Here is a 17,418-nt window from a genome sequence, read left to right as displayed (position 1 = left end):
GTTTCCAGCCGATTTCTTATACACAAACAGCAGTTAACCGGCAATGCCTGGTGAAACGTTGTTGTGATGCCTTGTGATTGCGGTTTATCGTATCGTGACATTGTTGCTCGCGTTGGTCGAGATCCAATGACTGTTAGGAGAATATGGCATCGGTGGGTCCAGGGGGATAATACGGAACGCCGTGCTGGATGCCAACGGCCTCGTATTACTAGCAGTTGAGATGACAGGCATCTTATCCGCATGGTTGTAACGGATCGTGCAGCCGCGTCTCGATCCCTAAGTCAACAGATGGGGACGTCTGCAAGACAACAACCATCGGCATGAACAGTTCCACGACGTTTGCAGCAGCATGGACTATCAGCTCGGAGACCATAGCTGCATTTACCCTTGACACTTCATCACAGACAGGAGTGCCTGTGATGGTGAACTCAACAACGAACCTGGGTGCACGAATGGCAAAAGACCTTTTTTCGGATGAATTCAGGTTCTGTTTACAGCATCAAGATGGTCTCATCCGGGTTTGACGAAATCGCGGTGAACGCACATTGGAAGCGTGTATTCGTCATCGCCATACTGGCGTATCATCCGGCGTGCTGGTATGGCGTGCCATTGGCTATACGTCTCGGTCACCTCTTGTTCGCACTGACGACACTTTGAACAGTGGACGTTACATTTCACATGTGTTACGACCCGTGGCTCTACCCTTCATTCAATCCCGGCGCAACCCTACATTTCAGCAGGATAATGCACCACCGCATGTTGCAGGTCCTGTGCAGGCCTGTCAAGATACAGAAAATGTTCGATTGCTGCCCTGGCCAGCACATTCTCCAGATCTCTCACCAACTGAAAACGTCTGGTCAATGGTGGCCGTTCAACTGGCTCGTCATAATACGCCAGTCACTACTCATGATGAACTGTGGTATCATGTTGAAGCTGCATGGGCAGCTGTAGCTGTACACGCCATCCAAGCTCTGTTTGACTCAATGCCCAGGCGCATCAAGGCCGTTATTACGGCTAGAAGTGGTTGCTCTGTGTACTGGTTTCTCAGGATGTATGTACCCAAATTGAGTGTAAATGTAATCACATGTCAGTTCTAGTATAATATATTTGTCCAATGAATACCCGTTTATCATCTGCGTTTCTTCTTGGTGTAGCAATTTTAATGGCCAGTAGTGTATCACGTTAGAGGCAAGCTGCGTTGGGGCTCAGAGTCTAAATAAGTTGAGCGCAGGGAACAGTATCGGTTAGCGCGTTTAACGGACAGCGGTTTCAACACGCGATCATCGGCAGCAGCTACGGTTACATCATTCGACTTCTCCAGAGGCGGAGGCAGCTCAAGAACAGTACGCCGGTCGCTTCTTCGAGTACTCCAAGGCTGCCTGCAATGTCGACGTCTACTACAATCGACGGCGTCACCATGACAGAGGGAACCATCTCAGATCAGATAAGTACCTACGCAAATAGAGAGATAGTTTTTGTTTCTGATTTTCAAGCTCCACTTATAGATCTCGCGAATATAAAACAGTCACCTAGTACGTGTAATTCTGAAAATGGAAGTGAGACGGTTAGTCCGAAATCAGAGCGTAAACTGTAGGAATTCAGGCAAGGGGAATGAATGTGGAGGGAAATATGATGTCTCAGCTAATTCAAATTATCCAGGGAATTGCAAATAATATCCATGCAGTTCGAACAGACTTGGGTGCATTGCGAACAGGTATGGACACATTGAAAACAGTTATGGATACAATTCGGACTGACATGGGTACAATGCGAACTGAAATCCGTACCGCTGTGAAAGAGGAAGTTGAAAAAATTATGGGTCACCTTGAAAAAGCAATTGATGATAAATTAAAATGTGTTCGAGTGGATATGGGGAAAATTACAGAGTAAGTTGCAATAGTAAAATGGCTCTGAGCACTACAGGACTTAACTGCTGAGGTCATCAGTCCCCTAGAACTTAGAACTACTTAAACCTAACTAACCTAAGGACAACACACACATCCATGCCCGAGGCAGAATTCGAATCTGCGACCGCAGCGGTCGCGCGGTTCCAGACTGTAGCGCCTAGAACCTCTCGGCCACTCCGACCGGCTGTAATAGTAAAATCTAAAATCGAATCAGTGGAAAATCAGGGGAAAAGATGGATAAGATACAGACAGAACTTGGGGACGAGTCAAGCGACTGTATAAAGGCGCAAGATGCCCATAAAAGCAATGTAAATTTATCAATTAGTGACAATGTCAATCGTGTAGGTGAGGGGGAGAAATAATTTGGCAAAATTAAAGATAAAATAGAGTCCAGTATCACTAGTGAAAATGAAGTTAAAACACAAATGCAAAAGTTAAAAAGTGATTTAAATTGGTTAGCCTCTCAACAAGCCACGGCGGTTATAAATGTTGCTTGGGAAAATATGTGAAATGTTACAAAGATGAGGGGAGATATCACCCAGTAAATTTCTTGGCTGCGTTTAGGGACGCTTCTGTTCACGACATGTCGGACGAAGCGAAAATAAAATACGTTAAACGGCATTTGGAGGGAGACCCACAGTCCTGGGCAAATGTTAACGGTAGTTCGTGCGAATCGTACGAAGAGTTCGAAAAGTGTTTTTTGAATAAATTTTGGAGCGAGGCAAAGCAGACGCGGATCCAAAATGAATTTTTAAATGGGCCGAGATATAGGTACGGTAATTGGATGATGAGAGATTTTTGCAAGTGCGAACTTGGAAAGCTTATGCACGTGAACATCCATTGAGAGATTTAATTGAAATCACCAGGTTAAAAAGGCGAGTATCCGAAGATTTTCAGTGGGATCTTGTCCATATTCAATGTGATTCCGTGAACGAATTTGTAGAATTTGTGGAAAAATTAGACCGGGCTTTGAAGTTCAAACCTCAGAGCAAACCGGGTGGTAGTTATCAAAATGGGAATCATAATAACCACCACCAAAACAATAACTGTGAGGGGAATCAAAGGAATTCTCAGGGAGATAGTAGCTGGAATGAGCAGTATGGGCAGAGAACGAACAGGAGTAATAACTTCCGTGAATGGGATCCTAGTAAAGAATGCAGATTTGACGGGAGAAATTCGCGCGAAAAGGAATCGCGTAACAACCGGTCTGGAAACTGATGTTCGCCACATCTCAGGTCTGGGGACGGCGATCTGAACAAGCGATGAAGAGGACTAGAAATAATGGTAATGGTAGAAATGATGATAGGTTTGGAGAATGGCAAAAAATATGTAATATGGAGCATATTAATAAGAAGGGCTATATAGGTGGCTCTTTCAGTAAAAGCAGGTGCGGACGGTGGAAGCATAGATTTGTGAGAGATTTAAGTAAAAGTCATGGGAATAAATTTGCGGGGAATGATGTAAGTTATGAATGTGTAATGAATGAGTGTGTGAATGGTTTATTTAGCGTATGTGGTTTTCAAGTACAAATGGTTTCATGTTTAAATACATACAGACAGGTAAAGATAATATCAACATACATTATAACACATAAATAATACATCGTCTTGTGGACATTCAATTAAGGATAAAGTAGGCATATACAGGTTGTTACAATAAGATATCTTGTCATAGATAAGATAAGATTATCATATAGAAATTGTTGCTATTAGGTCATTCAGCAGTCACATATATGGAATGTATAGAGTCTCTCTAAAGTTTCTGTCTAGGTTTTCCATCCACTAGACGGCTGCACCGGAGGCTGCATAAAGTTCTCGAATGCAAGCGGGTCCCATGGTGTAATGGTTAGCACTCTGGACTTTGAATCCAGCGATCCGAGTTCAAATCTCGGTGGGACCTTGAAAATTTTAAATATTGGAAGACCAAAGAGTCGATGTGTGAATGGTGATGAATGGAAAGATTCAGTGGTTCAAAAAGAAGTTAAATAGGAGATGAATTTTGTGAAAACAAAATGCGTGTAGAGATCTGAAGAGGTATTAGCAAGTTGTAGCACTTGCAGTAAGGAAGGGGTTGCAGTAACAAGTATTTGTGAATCAGCGGAAAACGTCGATGTTAGTGGAGGCGCCCAGCTGCATGTGAGGGCGATTGTGCTTCGGCAGAAAGCGTCGATATTACTAAGGGAGGCGTAGCGTTGGCCTCGCCAGCAGTTGCAGTTAAAAATGTATGTGTGGAGGTAGATGATTTCTGTTTAAAAGAACAGAGTAATGGTAATTTATGTAATGATGTATAAGCTACTAGTATTGATACTTCGGAGAAAGGAATTTACTCATGTCTAATCGCAAATGAAGGCGAAACGAAACTTATTGATGAATGTGTGAATCTAAAACGTTTGTCGGAGTGTGAAAGTGAGAACGTATGTAAAATAGGATCGGGGGTTAATCTGGATGAAAGGTGTGTAGTAACGGCAGTGCATGCTGATTTTTGTCCGATCACGGCGGACTGTAGCAAGTGTGGAATCCCAAAATCGTACGACAAGATAGCAGCAATTTGTGTGACGTAGTGGCGGAGGATTAATTTGTGTGCGATTCACGTAAAGTTAATTTGTCGATGGAGGAAAGTAAGGTTTCTGACGGAAATTTTTGTAGTGATTTAAATGGTGTATCAGCAAATAAGGTTGCTGAGATGAATATTTATGGTGATGATGGCTTACGCGTCGATGTATTACTTGAGGAAGGTAAAGTGTTTAACAGTGAATTGATGTTTAATTTTGTTGAAGCTGCAAGTGTCGATATTCTAGAGGGGAAAAACACTAAAGTTGTGCATGCTGTGGGTAGTGAATCGATGAAATGTGCGGAAGAACTAAAAGAAAATTTAGAGAGTGCTGAAGTAAATAGTGTGGATGGGGATGGTTTGTGTAATGAAGTTTGCACAAATTGGTACATGAAGGAGGAATGTGATTCTAGTGAGACTGATTAGCGTCGGTACGGTAGAACGTTATGGTCTTTGCTGCCACATATGTGGAAACGAGAGAAGTTTAAAATTGCTAAAGGTATATAGAGAAAGGTAGAAGTGAAACACTGTTCTAATCTGTAATTAGTGGTAGTAATTTTGGAGGGATAATTTTATAAGTTTTACTTGGGGATTCATTAGTAATTTGTTAGTATATTGTGGCACTGTACGCGTGCAAGAGGGGGAAGTTTAGGCACTGAGGGTGCTTGGAGGTCAGTGACCTCGTGAAGTTAACTAAAATATTTATTGATTTATGGTTTGTATAAGAGTATGGCAAAGAATTTAGTGGTCAATTTGATTGTAATTGTACGTGCATGCAATTTTTGGTGTGTGGAGGTAGGAAGAATTGATTAAAGACAGTTAAATAGAACTTATGGAAATTTGAGCTTGCTTTAATTGTGTCATTTGTCTTGTAACTTTGTTCCTAAAGTGTCGTTTTCAGCTGATCATGGTTGTTTTGGGAAATGGTTCGACGGATTTCTACTTTTGGTTTTCGTTGTAGACAGATTTGTCACGATAAACGGTGGAGCTCCAAATTCAGAGATTTGAGCGTGTGTAGTGTGACGGGAAAAGTTAGTGCAAGAAGGCAAGAAGGTGAGTGGTACAAGAAGTGCTTGCAAAATCGCACATAAGTAAAAGTGCATTTAAAAATTTTATTTCTTGTCTAAAATATTATTTATGCAGAACTGTAATGCAGGATTTATTTAATATGGCGTTTCGTTCATAATTTGCGTTAGTTTAAGTTATTTCGTAAATCATGCTGCTCCCACACCACTACGAAAATTTGGTAAACACAATTGGCCTGGTTTTTTAAACGTAAATTTTTTGTTCTTTGAAATTTGGTTTACAAGTTCTTATATGAGGTGAAGAGTGGTACTTCTGACCAGTCTGGCAGGCCAGTGGAGGTGTGTGAGGTAACGGGAGAGTTGCGGCGCCCTGGTAATAATCTAAGTTCAGAGTTGGCGGCCACCGCTCGTACTCGGCCACGTGTCTGGGAATTCCACAGCGACGCTGTGTCGGTCAAGTAGACACACCGAAAGTGTCAAAGGTGTCGGTCTTTGTGAAACACTCATGGCAGACATTTCACAGTTCGTATAGAAATTAATAGTAGCCAGATGAATCATGGTTCAAAAATGGTTCAAATGGCTCTGAGCATTATGGGACTCAACTGCTGTGATCATCAGTCCCCTAGAACTTAGAACTACTTAAACCTAACTAACCTAACGACATCACACACATCCATGCTCGAGGCAGGATTCGAACCTGCGACCGTAGCAGTCGCGCGGTTGCGGACTGAGCGCCTAGAACCGCTGGACCACCGCGGCCGGCACATGAATCACGATACCTCAAAAAGAAACAGGAACATTACTATTATCTGCACGACGATTCTGATGGTGTAATCAGATTTTCAATATATTTGTTAGTTTAGAGTTTAGTATTTGATGATAAATTATACAAGTAACACCCAGCAACGAATTTCCAAACTCTAAATGGTTCACCCGTTTTCTTCGATCAATGGGTCTTTAGAAAGCTATCAGTGTAAATCTAAATTAATATGAATTGAAGGCCGGCCGCGGTGGTCTCGCGGTTAAGGCGCTCAGTCCGGAACTGCGTGACGGCTACGGTCGCAGGTTCGAATCCTGCCTCGGGCATGGATGTGTGTGATGTCCTTAAGTTAATTAGGTTTAAATAGTTCTAAGTTCTAGGGGATCGATGACCAAAGATGTTAAGTCATAGTGCTCAGAGCCATTTGAACCATGAATTACAGGCATGGAACTTTAATAGTACATGAGTTATTGGAGGTCAAAGTAGCCGATTACTATCTATCGCGTCAGGCCATTAAGTACTCCACAGTTACATGAAAAAGGTAGCAGCATGCTAATAAATATATTTATTCATCTATGCCTTTGTTTATATCTGATATATACTATTCATGAAGAAATTCGTTAAATATTTATTGTGTTTTAGAAAGCACAGAGACATTAGGCTACTCGTCTACCTTTTGCTTCTTTTCTTTTGATATGTTATTTAATTGTTTATGTATTTAATAATGTGTGTTAAAGCGTGTTTATGATCCACTCGTAGGAATATTTATTTAATTTCAAATATTAAAAGTAGATCCAGTATTTCGAATATGTTTCATTACTTTATACATACATACATACAGAGAAATGTTACTTAAAGTTGAACAGTCTTAAACTAGATTAACCTAGAACTCTTTGTCCATTGTTTGTTACTGTAGCGGCTGGTGTGGCATTTGGGTGGGAGGAGGGGAGCACTGTATGGCTGGAAATCGAAATCTGTGATGTCTTCTGATGGTTTTCTTTCTTGTAGTTGACTATGTATGAGATATCGCAGCCTGTGTAGGATGCAGATAGATTTGCATCAGTTCTGTGTTACGAAAATAGTGTGTAAGGCTTTTGTGACAGTTGATCACTTACGATTTCATCACCTTGCTGCTTCACTTGTATCACTGGTGTAATGGCGGAGCAATTGCCGAGTGATAGAAACCTTCGCCCATTCGATTCATGTGTGTATTCTTATCGTATACTGTAGACTCAGCAGTATTTGGCCTATAATGCGGCAACTACGTATCCCAGCCCCTCGACAACGAAACCAGACAAAATTTTAATATTGCAACTCTGAGTAGGAGGGTGCGTAGTTAGTTTGAAAGCCCGCAATGTTGGGCCAAAATATCTTACTCTTTTATTTTTGGTTGTACAGAAATGACCTACCAAGTATGAGCCTAATTAGTTGGCCGTGTCTGATATCTCCACCTTGTGAGTCGGAAGACAGCGAAAATAAAAGTAGATTCTTCCATTTATAACTTCGGTCCTAGAGGAGTGTCTTAAGACGTCATCTCCTCTAGCGTGTCCCGTCGAAAATGGATCTGTAGTATGGAAAGACACGTTCCTCAGGATGATGATGACAAGGCTAGTCGAGTTCCTTCAGTTAGTTGAGAAAAATGCATTACGAAGGAGGACCGGAGATATCACAGCTAAACTGACCTGGGAGATAACACGTCGCACAAAGATTACATGATTGAAAATGCAGCTCCGTGGGAAGTGAGGAAATCAGTACTGAGTGTTGACGCCATTGCTGGCTACAACAGCTGCTAAACGCCACTTCATTGAATCAAAGAGGATGTGTTGCTGGGATATAGCAGTCCAAAGTTGATCTGGTGTAGCAGCGGGTGGTATATCGGCTGGGCCAGTCGTTCCGCAATCAGCGGGCAGATGTTTTCTATAGGCAAAAGATGGGGAGAACAGGGAGGCCATTGTTGCAGTGCAATCCCATTGGCGACGAAGATGACTTGAACATTGCGTGCCACGTGTGTTCGTCCATTATCCTGTTGCAATGTGACCGTCGGCTAGCTCCGAAGGTATGGAGAAGAATAGGCTCCAACACTTCGGATATGTAATGCTGATTGGTTGGTGTACCGGCAATACTTACTACGAACAGGGTGGGGGGGGGGGAGGGGGTAGGGGGTGCGGGAATGGAATCCGATACCATACTAAACCATAATACCGGGTGCAGGACCAGTATGGCGATGCATAACGCAACACTTCGACAGTCTCTCATTGTAGTGTCTCCAGACTCTAATAAAAATGTTCAAATGTGTGTGAAATCTTATGGGACTTTAACTGCTAAGGTCATCAGTCCCTAAGCTTACACACTACTTAATCTAAATTATCCTAAGGACAAACCCACACATCCATGCCCGAGGGAGGAATCGAACCTCCGCCGGGACCAGCCGCACAGCAGACTCTAGTCCGATCATCGTGGTGGTGCAAGAAAAAATGGGGTTACTCGTTAAAACCAATGTCATTCCATGTCCGTCTATCATCGCACCATTGCTGGCCCAAAGCCCTGTGTCGCTGAGTCAGTGGTAGACTTAGCAATGCGACGCCTTGTGGACGGTCCACTCTGCTGCAGATGACGTCACTGGTACGCGCGGACGTTTCTTACTGAGCAACATACCTAATTGGATGTGATATGGTTCATTATGTGGCAGAACGAACCGTCATTGCCATGTGCACACTATGCCTGTGACCACGTGTAGTGGTGCTACGAGATGGGTGCAATCGGACCCGTCTGTCCTTCATTACCTCCTGCATCCATCGATTACAGACCCGATCGGAGTTGCTTGGTTCCGTCCAACACGAATACCGATTTTTGGTTCAAATGGCTCTGAGCACTGTGGGACTTAACATCTGAGGTCATCAGTCCCCTAGAACTTAGAACCACTTAAACCTAACTAACCTAAGGACATCACACACATCCATGGCCGAGGCAGGACTCGATCCTCCGATCGTTGCGGTCGCGCGGTTCCAGATCGAAGCTCCTAGAACCGCTCGGCCACTGCGGCTGGCATACCGATTTTTCTGAAGAATAATCCGCAATCCCTATAGGCAACCATTCCTCCTCAGTTAACTCCGTAACGTGCTCGAAAGACGCTCGGTGTCTTTTACGAGGCATCCTGCAGCTGCTTACGCAAAGCAATCGCACGAAAGGGGAATTCCAGTATGTCCACATGGCAGTCTGCTCCCCCTATATACATGGTGTTACAAAAAGGTACGGTCAAACTTTCAGGAAACATTCCTCACACATGTGTCCGGAATCGCTTACTTTCCATGTTAGAGCTCATTTTACTACCTCTCTTCAAATCACATTAATCATGGAATGGAAACACACAGCAACAGAACGTACCAGCGTGACTTCAAATACTTTGTTACAGGAAACGTTCAAAATATCCTCCGTTAGCGAGGATACATGCATCCACCCTTCGTCGCATGGAATCCCTGATGCGCTTATGGAGCTCTGGAGAATGGTGTATTGTATCACAGCCGTCCACAATACTAGCACGAAGAGTCTCTACATTTGGTACCGGGGTTGCGTAGACAAGAGCTTTCAAATGTCCCCAAAAATGAAAGTCAAGAGGGTTGAGGTCAGGAGAGCGTGGAGGCCATGGAATTGGTCCGCCTCTACCAATCCATCGGTCACCGAATCTGTTGTTGAGAAGCGTACGAACACTTCGAGTGAAATGTGCAGGAGCTCCATCGTGCATGAACCACATGTTGCATCGTACTTGTAAAGGCACATGTTCTAGTAGCACAGATAGAGTATCCGCTATGAAATCATGGCGGTGAATCGAGGAAGTACAGTACATACTGACGAAACTAACATGAGCTCTAACATGGAAATTATGCGTTTCCGACACATGTGCATATAACGTCTTTTCTTTATTTGTGTTGAGGAATGTTTCCTGAAAGTTTGGTCGTACCTTTTCGTAACACCCTGTATAGTGCTTTCAGGTGGCCCCACATGATGCCCGTGATGTGCGCCTGCGGTGAAATTCTAATCATGCGCATCTCTCGTCGCCGCTAACGCATACTGAAAATTTCCCCTGAATTGGATGGTTCCTTAAGGCTGTTGCATTTTGGGCGGCGAGCAGTCTGTAATCAAAATTTCAATATGGATGCTGTGTTCTGTACTCACTCCCTAGTCACTCTTTGTAGCTGTTGTCTGCGTTTCGAATTCCGTTCTCTTCATTTCTCAGTTTTTCAAAGAAATGAGGCTTCACTCTTTGTTAGACGGTCCACCGTGTTGACCAGTTTAGACACTTCCTGATTTCCACCTATTAGTCAGTATAATTGTAGCTGAAAAAAGTTTACGAATCCATTGAAGAGGCTACGGGTGTGGTGAATAGATAATTTACTGAGCCTACAGAGTGGATCTTCAGGAATGGGATGAACTCACTGTGAAAACGTTTGAACAGAGTTCATTGACCTAAATGGGGACAATGAAGAAATGAAAGCTTTTTTTGCGTAAAAAAAAGCCTTTGACTGCTAAACCGAAAAACCTTCTCTTTGCGCCCCCGTGTTGTTAACGGCGTGCGCGTGCCAATGGCGGCGTTAGCGGGCGGCAGGCAGTGGGAGCTGCTATCGCGCCGCTGCCATCGCCGCGGCAGCGGCACACTGGCTCTCACCGGCGCACAGTCAATATTGGCGCGGCGCCGGCCGTGTATCTCCGGACCGTTTTAATTACCTTTTTTGTCGCCGGTATAAGCCGGCTCCGGCTGTCTGCCACCGGACACCCGACCGGCGCCCAGACCCGACGGGCGGGGGAGGAGTCGTTCTGGTCCCGACACACGCGCCAACTCGGTTCAGTTCTCGCCAGCGACGCCACAGGCGACGAGAAAAACGGTGCCGCAGCCGCTGCCTCTGGAGAAGAGAATCCTGTCCTATTGCCTTGTGACAACTCGGCAATGAAAGCTGACAATGGGAATGCTGTAAAGCACGTGGCAAGTCGAGGAGTATATCGACACAGATATGTTTTACGCCACGACAATAGCGTCGTAAACCGGCAAGTTTTATGAAACAACGTATTGTCACTGGCATTTGAGATGGTTACAGGACTTGCGAAAGCCTATTAGAGATTCTGGTTTCAGTGGAACGAGACAATTCGGCGCTGAGTTGTCCCATCCACTATCACAGCTATCGTCAATTATTGACCGACACACCGCTTCAGTTACATATTAAAGAACATTGTTAGAATTCATTAATTAAAACTTCCGGGCTGAATTGCCGTGGTCAATATATAAAACTTATTCTCCTTCCTGACGTTTCGTTGCCGGCTGCGGGCAACATCATCTGAGGTGAGTCGGCGACTGCCTGCTAGGCGCTGGTGGTCCCACTTATATAGAGCGCTTAGATGGCACCACCACTCATCACGTGCTTTCGACTTTAAAACTATCTCTGGATAGTGCCATCTCTCTCGATTACATGTAATCGATTGTCATTTCGTTGGTACAAAGTCGACCGCCATATCTTGTCTAAAAGTTTTATATATGGACCACAGCAATTCAGCCCGGAAGTTTTAATTAATGAAGACGCCGGCCGTGATAGCTTACATGCTATGCTTGTTAGAATTCTTTCTGCAATTTTATCGTTTCCTGAAATAACGAAATGTTGTGTAAGAATAGAGGGTGCTCCAGGAGCAATGGTCAGCATTCAGGGATATTATAGGAACGATCATTCGAAGTAAAAATATCTGGTAAAAGTGGACTCTAAAATGCATATCTTATGTGCTATGAGCACTTCTTCCGTAGAAGAAAAGTGTTTCACGGTAGCGAAGACGAACAGCTCCTCACAGCTAAGCGCTTTGCAGTCCATGTTTATTGGACATTTCTTGTGTTGTTCAAAACATGGAAAGCAAAGAGCTTGCAGTGTTAAGGATTTGCTTCGCAGAACCGAAGATGTGGAAGTTCTCATATGTCTTAAGGTATGCATGTATGCATTTTAGATCGCATGTTTACTAGAATATTTCGCTTCGAATGATCGTTAAATGTTGGCCATTCCTCTTGGGACAGCCTGTGCAGGTGAACTTCTACCAAAAGTAAATAGCGCAAACAGTCGCTATTAATTTCATATTTATGAAAAATAGAGCCGTTATTGCTTCTGTACACGCTCGTTAAATACCTTCTACACCTGCGTCTGCAAGGTTACTCCGCATTTCACAATTATGTGTTTGGCAAACGGTTCGTAGAACAACTTTCGGACTACCTTACCTACGATGTTGAAGTCCTGTATCGTTCAGAAGTACGATGCACAAATATTCATTCTCGTGATTTCATTATAAGGTTCATGGTTGTCGATATTCCCAGCTGCGAATACATTTCATGATTGTCGGACTAGCTCTCGACTCCTCCACTCTCGAATATCGCGTGAGAAAAGTGAACCATCGGCAATTATTGACCGACACACCGCTTTAGTAATCCATTAAAGAACGTTGTTAGAATTATTTATACACTTTTACAGTATCCTGAAATAAGATAATCTACATCTTTAGGTGAGAGCTTTGATCTTATTTTATTACCATCGTCCTTTCTCTTTCTGTCGATGGGAATCAACAAAATATTTCTGCATTCAGAGGAGAGAGTTGGCAATTTTAATTACGTCAAAAGCTTTGCTTCAATAATTGCCACTCCAACTCGTGTATCACAGCAGGTCCTCTATCTCTCTCTCTCTCTCTCTCTCTCTCTCTCTCTCTCTCTCACACACACACACACACACACACACACACACACACACACACACACACACACTCTTTTCTCTCCCCCTCCCTCCCTCCCTTTCTCCCTCGGATCGAGCTGCTCTTCTTCGAATTTTTCAATCTCCTCCGTCAATCGTATCTCGTAAGGATCGCATTCCGCACAGTAGTATTCCACCAGACGAAGGACAAGCATACAGTGGGAAGTCTCTTTAGCAGATTTGGTCTTCTTGATAGCGCTAGCGGTAATGAAAGTTCTTTGGTGCAACGTGTGCTGCAGCAGTGATACATGCCAGAAAATAATTCTTTTCCTTCTTCAAATGGCCAAATAATCAGCAATAACATTACCATTAGTTTTTAAAATGGGCAACTTTTTGCCACAGAGTTCGAAATACGTATGTGCGTACATAAACTATTACGGGGGCAGACGTGTGTCCTCTAAAAAAAGATGTGGGATATACGAGGCAAATAGTACTCAAGAGACTGTATACGTTCCTTAAAGGTCCTTCTACTTTACTACTGCTCGTCGTTAGACCTACTTATACTTTATGTGGCCATGGTACCCGCAGATGCTGGATAAATAATTCGCCTACAAGATAAGCCGTGCTGTAGCCGTTGTTCCTGGAAAACAGAGTCCTCTGGGATTACATTCTGATAACACGGCCATGAAAGTCTTCCGTTTCTTCCGCAGCGTTACTGTTCAGTTTCGTTCGGCCAAAACGTCCTCAGTCGTTCGGTTTTTCTCAGAATATCTTTCCAGACCCCCTCACGAACCATGACCTTGCCGTTGGTGTGGAGGCTTGCGTGCCTCAGCGATACAGATGGCCGTACCGTAGGTGCAACCACAATGGAGGGGTATCTGTTGAGAGGCCAGACAAACTTGTGGTTCCTGAAGAGGGGCAGCAGCCTTTTCAGTAGTTGCAAGGGCAACATTCTGGATGATTGACTGATCTGGCCTTGCAACATTAACCAAAACGGCCTTGCTGTGCTGGTACTACGAACAGCTGAAAGCAAGGGGAAACTACAACCGTAATTTTTCCCGAGGACATGCAGCTTTACTGATGATGGCGTCCTCTTGGGTAAAATATTCCGGAGGTAAAATAGTCCCCCATTCGGATCTCCGGGCGGGGACTACTCTAGAGGATGTCGTTATCAGGAGAAAGAAAACTGGCGTTCTACGGATCGGAGCGTGGAATGTCAGATCCCTTAATCGGGCAGGTAGGTTAGAAAATTTAAAAAGGGAAATGGATAGGTTAAAGTTAGATATAGTGGGAATTAGTGAAGTTCGGTGGCAGGAGGAACAAGACTTTTGGTCAGGTGAATACAGGGTTATAAATACAGAATCAAATAGGGGTAATGCAGGAGTAGGTTTAATAATGAATAGGAAAATAGGAATGTGGGTAAGCTACTACAAACAGCATAGTGAACGCATTATTGTGGCCAAGATAGACACAAAGCCCATGACTACTGCAGTAGTACAAGTTTATATGCCAACTAGCTCTGCAGATGACGAAGTAATTCAAGAAATGTATGATGAAATAAAAGAAATAATTCAGATAGTGAAGGGAGACGAAAATTTAATAGTCATGGGTGACTGGAATTCGTCAGTAGGAAAAGGAAGAGAAGGAAACATAGTAGGTGATTATGGATTGGGGCTAAGAAATGAAAGAGGAAGCCGTCTGGTAGAATTTTGCACAGAGCATAACTTAATCATAGCTAACACTTGGTTCAAGAATCATAAAAGAAGGTTGTATACATGGAAGAATCCTGGAGATACTAAAAGGTATCAGATAGATTATATAATGGTAAGACAGAGATTTAGGAACCAGGTTTTAAATTGTAGGACATTTCCAGGGGCAGATGTGGACTCTGACCACAATCTATTGGTTATGACCTGTAGGTTAAAACTGAAGAAACTGCAAAAAGGTGGTAATTTAAGGACATGGGATCTGGATAAGCTGAAAGAACCAGAGGTTGTACAGAGTTTCAAGGAGAGCATAAGGGAACAATTGACAGCAATGGGGGATAGAAATACAGTAGAAGAAGAATGGGTAGCTCTGAGGGATGAAGTAGTGAAGGCAGCAGAGGATAAAGTAGATAAAAAGACGAGGGCTGCTAGAAATCCTTGGGTAACAGAAGAAATATTGAATTTAAATGATGAAAGGAGAATATATAAAAATGCAGTAAATGAAGCAGGCAAAAAGGAATACAAACGTCTCAAAAATGAGATCGACAGGAAGTGCAAAATGGTTAAGCAGGGATGGCTAGAGGACAAATGTAAGGATGTAGAAGCTTATCTCACTAGGGGTAAGATAGATACTGCCTACAGGAAAATTAAAGAGACCTTTGGAGAGAAGGGAACCACGTGTATGAATATCAAGAGCTCAGAAGGCAACCCAGTTCTAAGCAAAGAAGGGAAGGCAGAACGGTGGAAGGAGTATATAGAAGGTTTATACAAGGGCGATGTACTTGAGGACAATATTATGGAAATGGAAGAGGATGTAGATGAAGACGAAATCGGAGGTAAGATAATGCGTGAAGAGTTTGACAGAGCACTGAAAGACCTGAGTCGAAACAAGGCCTCCGGAGTAGACAACATTCCATTAGAACTACTGACGGCCTTGGGAGAGCCAGTCATGACAGAACTCTACCAGCTGGTGAGCAAGATGTATGAGACAGGTGAAATACCCTCAGACTTCAAGAAGAATATAATAATTCCAATCCCAAAGAAAGCAGGTGCTGACAGATGTGAAAATTACCGAACTATCAGTTTAATAAGTCACAGCTGCAAAATACTAACGCGAATTCTTTACAGACGAATGGAAAAACTGATAGATGCGGACCTCGGGGAAGATCAGTTTGGATTCCGTAGAAATGTTGGAACACGTGAGGCAATACTGACCTTACGACTTATCTTAGAAGAAAGATTAAGAAAGGGCAAACCTACGTTTCTAGCATTTGTAGACTTAGAGAAAGCTTTTGACAATGTTGTCTGGAATACTCTCTTTCAAATTCTGAAGGTGGCAGGGGTAAAATACAGGGAGCGAAAGGCTATTTACAATTTGTACAGAAACCAGATGGCAGTTATTAGAGTCGAGGGGCATGAAAGGGAAGCAGTGGTTGGGAAAGGAGTGAGACAGGGTTGTAGTCTCTCCCCGATGTTATTCAATCTGTATATTGAGCAAGCAGTAAAGGAAACAAAAGAAAAATTTGGAGTAGGTATTAAAATTCATGGAGAAGAAGTAAAAACTTTGAGGTTCGCCGATGACATTGTAATTCTTTCAGAGACGGCAAAGGACTTGGAAGAGCAGTTGAACGGAATGGACAGTGTCTTGATAAGAGGATATAAGATGAACATCAACAAAAGCAAAACGAGGATAATGGAATGTAGTCAAATTAAATCGGGTGATGCTGAGGGAATTAGATTAGGAAATGAGACACTTCAAGTAGTAAAGGAGTTTTGCTATTTAGGAAGTAAAATAACTGATGATGGTCGAAGTAGAGAGGATATAAAATGTAGACTGGCAATGGCAAGGAAAGCGTTTCTGAAGAAGAGAAATTTGTTAACATCGAATATAGATTTATGTATCAGGAAGTCATTTCTGAAAGTATTTGTTTGGAGTGTAGCCATGTATGGAAGTGAAACATGGACGATAACTAGTTTGGACAAGAAGAGAATAGAAGCTTTCGAAATGTGGTGCTATAGAAGAATGCTGAAGATTAGATAGGTAGATCACGTAACTAATGAGGAGGTATTGAATAGGATTGGAGAGAAGAGAAGTTCGTGGCACAACTTGACTAGAAGAAGGGATCGGTTGGTAGGACATGTTTTGAGGCATCAAGGGATCACAAATTTAGCGTTGGAGGGCAGCGTGGAGGGTAAAAACCGTAGAGGGCGACCAAGAGATGAATACACTAAGCAGATTCAGAAGGATGTAGGTTGCAGTTGGTACTGGGAGATGAAGCAGCTTGCACAGGATAGAGTAGCATGGAGAGCTGCATCAAACCAGTCTCAGGACCGAAGACAACATCATCTTTCCAGAACGCACATTTCACTTGCTTTCGCCTATGGCTCTGGTCAAAACTTCAAGCAGCTACATTGCAGCCGAGACTGAAACAGATCTTGCCTCTTCAAACGATTCCAGTGCACTGCCTCAGACAAATATTTGTAGACTAGTACCATTGTTCACTAGTCCGGATTACAACATTTTTTCGTCATGAACTACCTTAAAACCAAAGACACCAAACGCTTCGTAGAGAGAGGCTGATTCAAATTCTATGCGGCAGTAAATTTTTGATTGAATAGTTCAGCCACAATCATAATTAAAGTGTACGCAATTGTAACAAAATTAAGATTATAATTAATCTTAGCGAATTGTACCTTGAACATTTACAACATACTACATATATAAAAGTGGCACGTTAGTCTTATAGGGAACGAGCTGCTCTT

At 43.0% G+C, this 17,418-nt stretch overlaps 1 non-coding gene across 1 annotated transcript; it reads left to right on the top strand.

Moving 5' to 3' along the window:
- The first annotated feature begins 3,734 nt into the window (after nucleotides 1–3,734).
- On the top strand, nucleotides 3,735–3,806 carry Trnaq-uug (transfer RNA glutamine (anticodon UUG)). Its single transcript has one exon. It is a non-coding gene; the product is annotated as a tRNA-Gln (tRNA).
- The last annotated feature ends 13,612 nt before the right edge of the window (nucleotides 3,807–17,418 follow it).

The sequence above is a fragment of the Schistocerca gregaria genome, chromosome 1 (assembly GCF_023897955.1).
Source record: "Schistocerca gregaria isolate iqSchGreg1 chromosome 1, iqSchGreg1.2, whole genome shotgun sequence".
In the NCBI taxonomy this organism is placed as follows: domain Eukaryota; kingdom Metazoa; phylum Arthropoda; class Insecta; order Orthoptera; family Acrididae; genus Schistocerca; species Schistocerca gregaria.
This window is presented reverse-complemented; position numbering and strand designations above follow the sequence as displayed.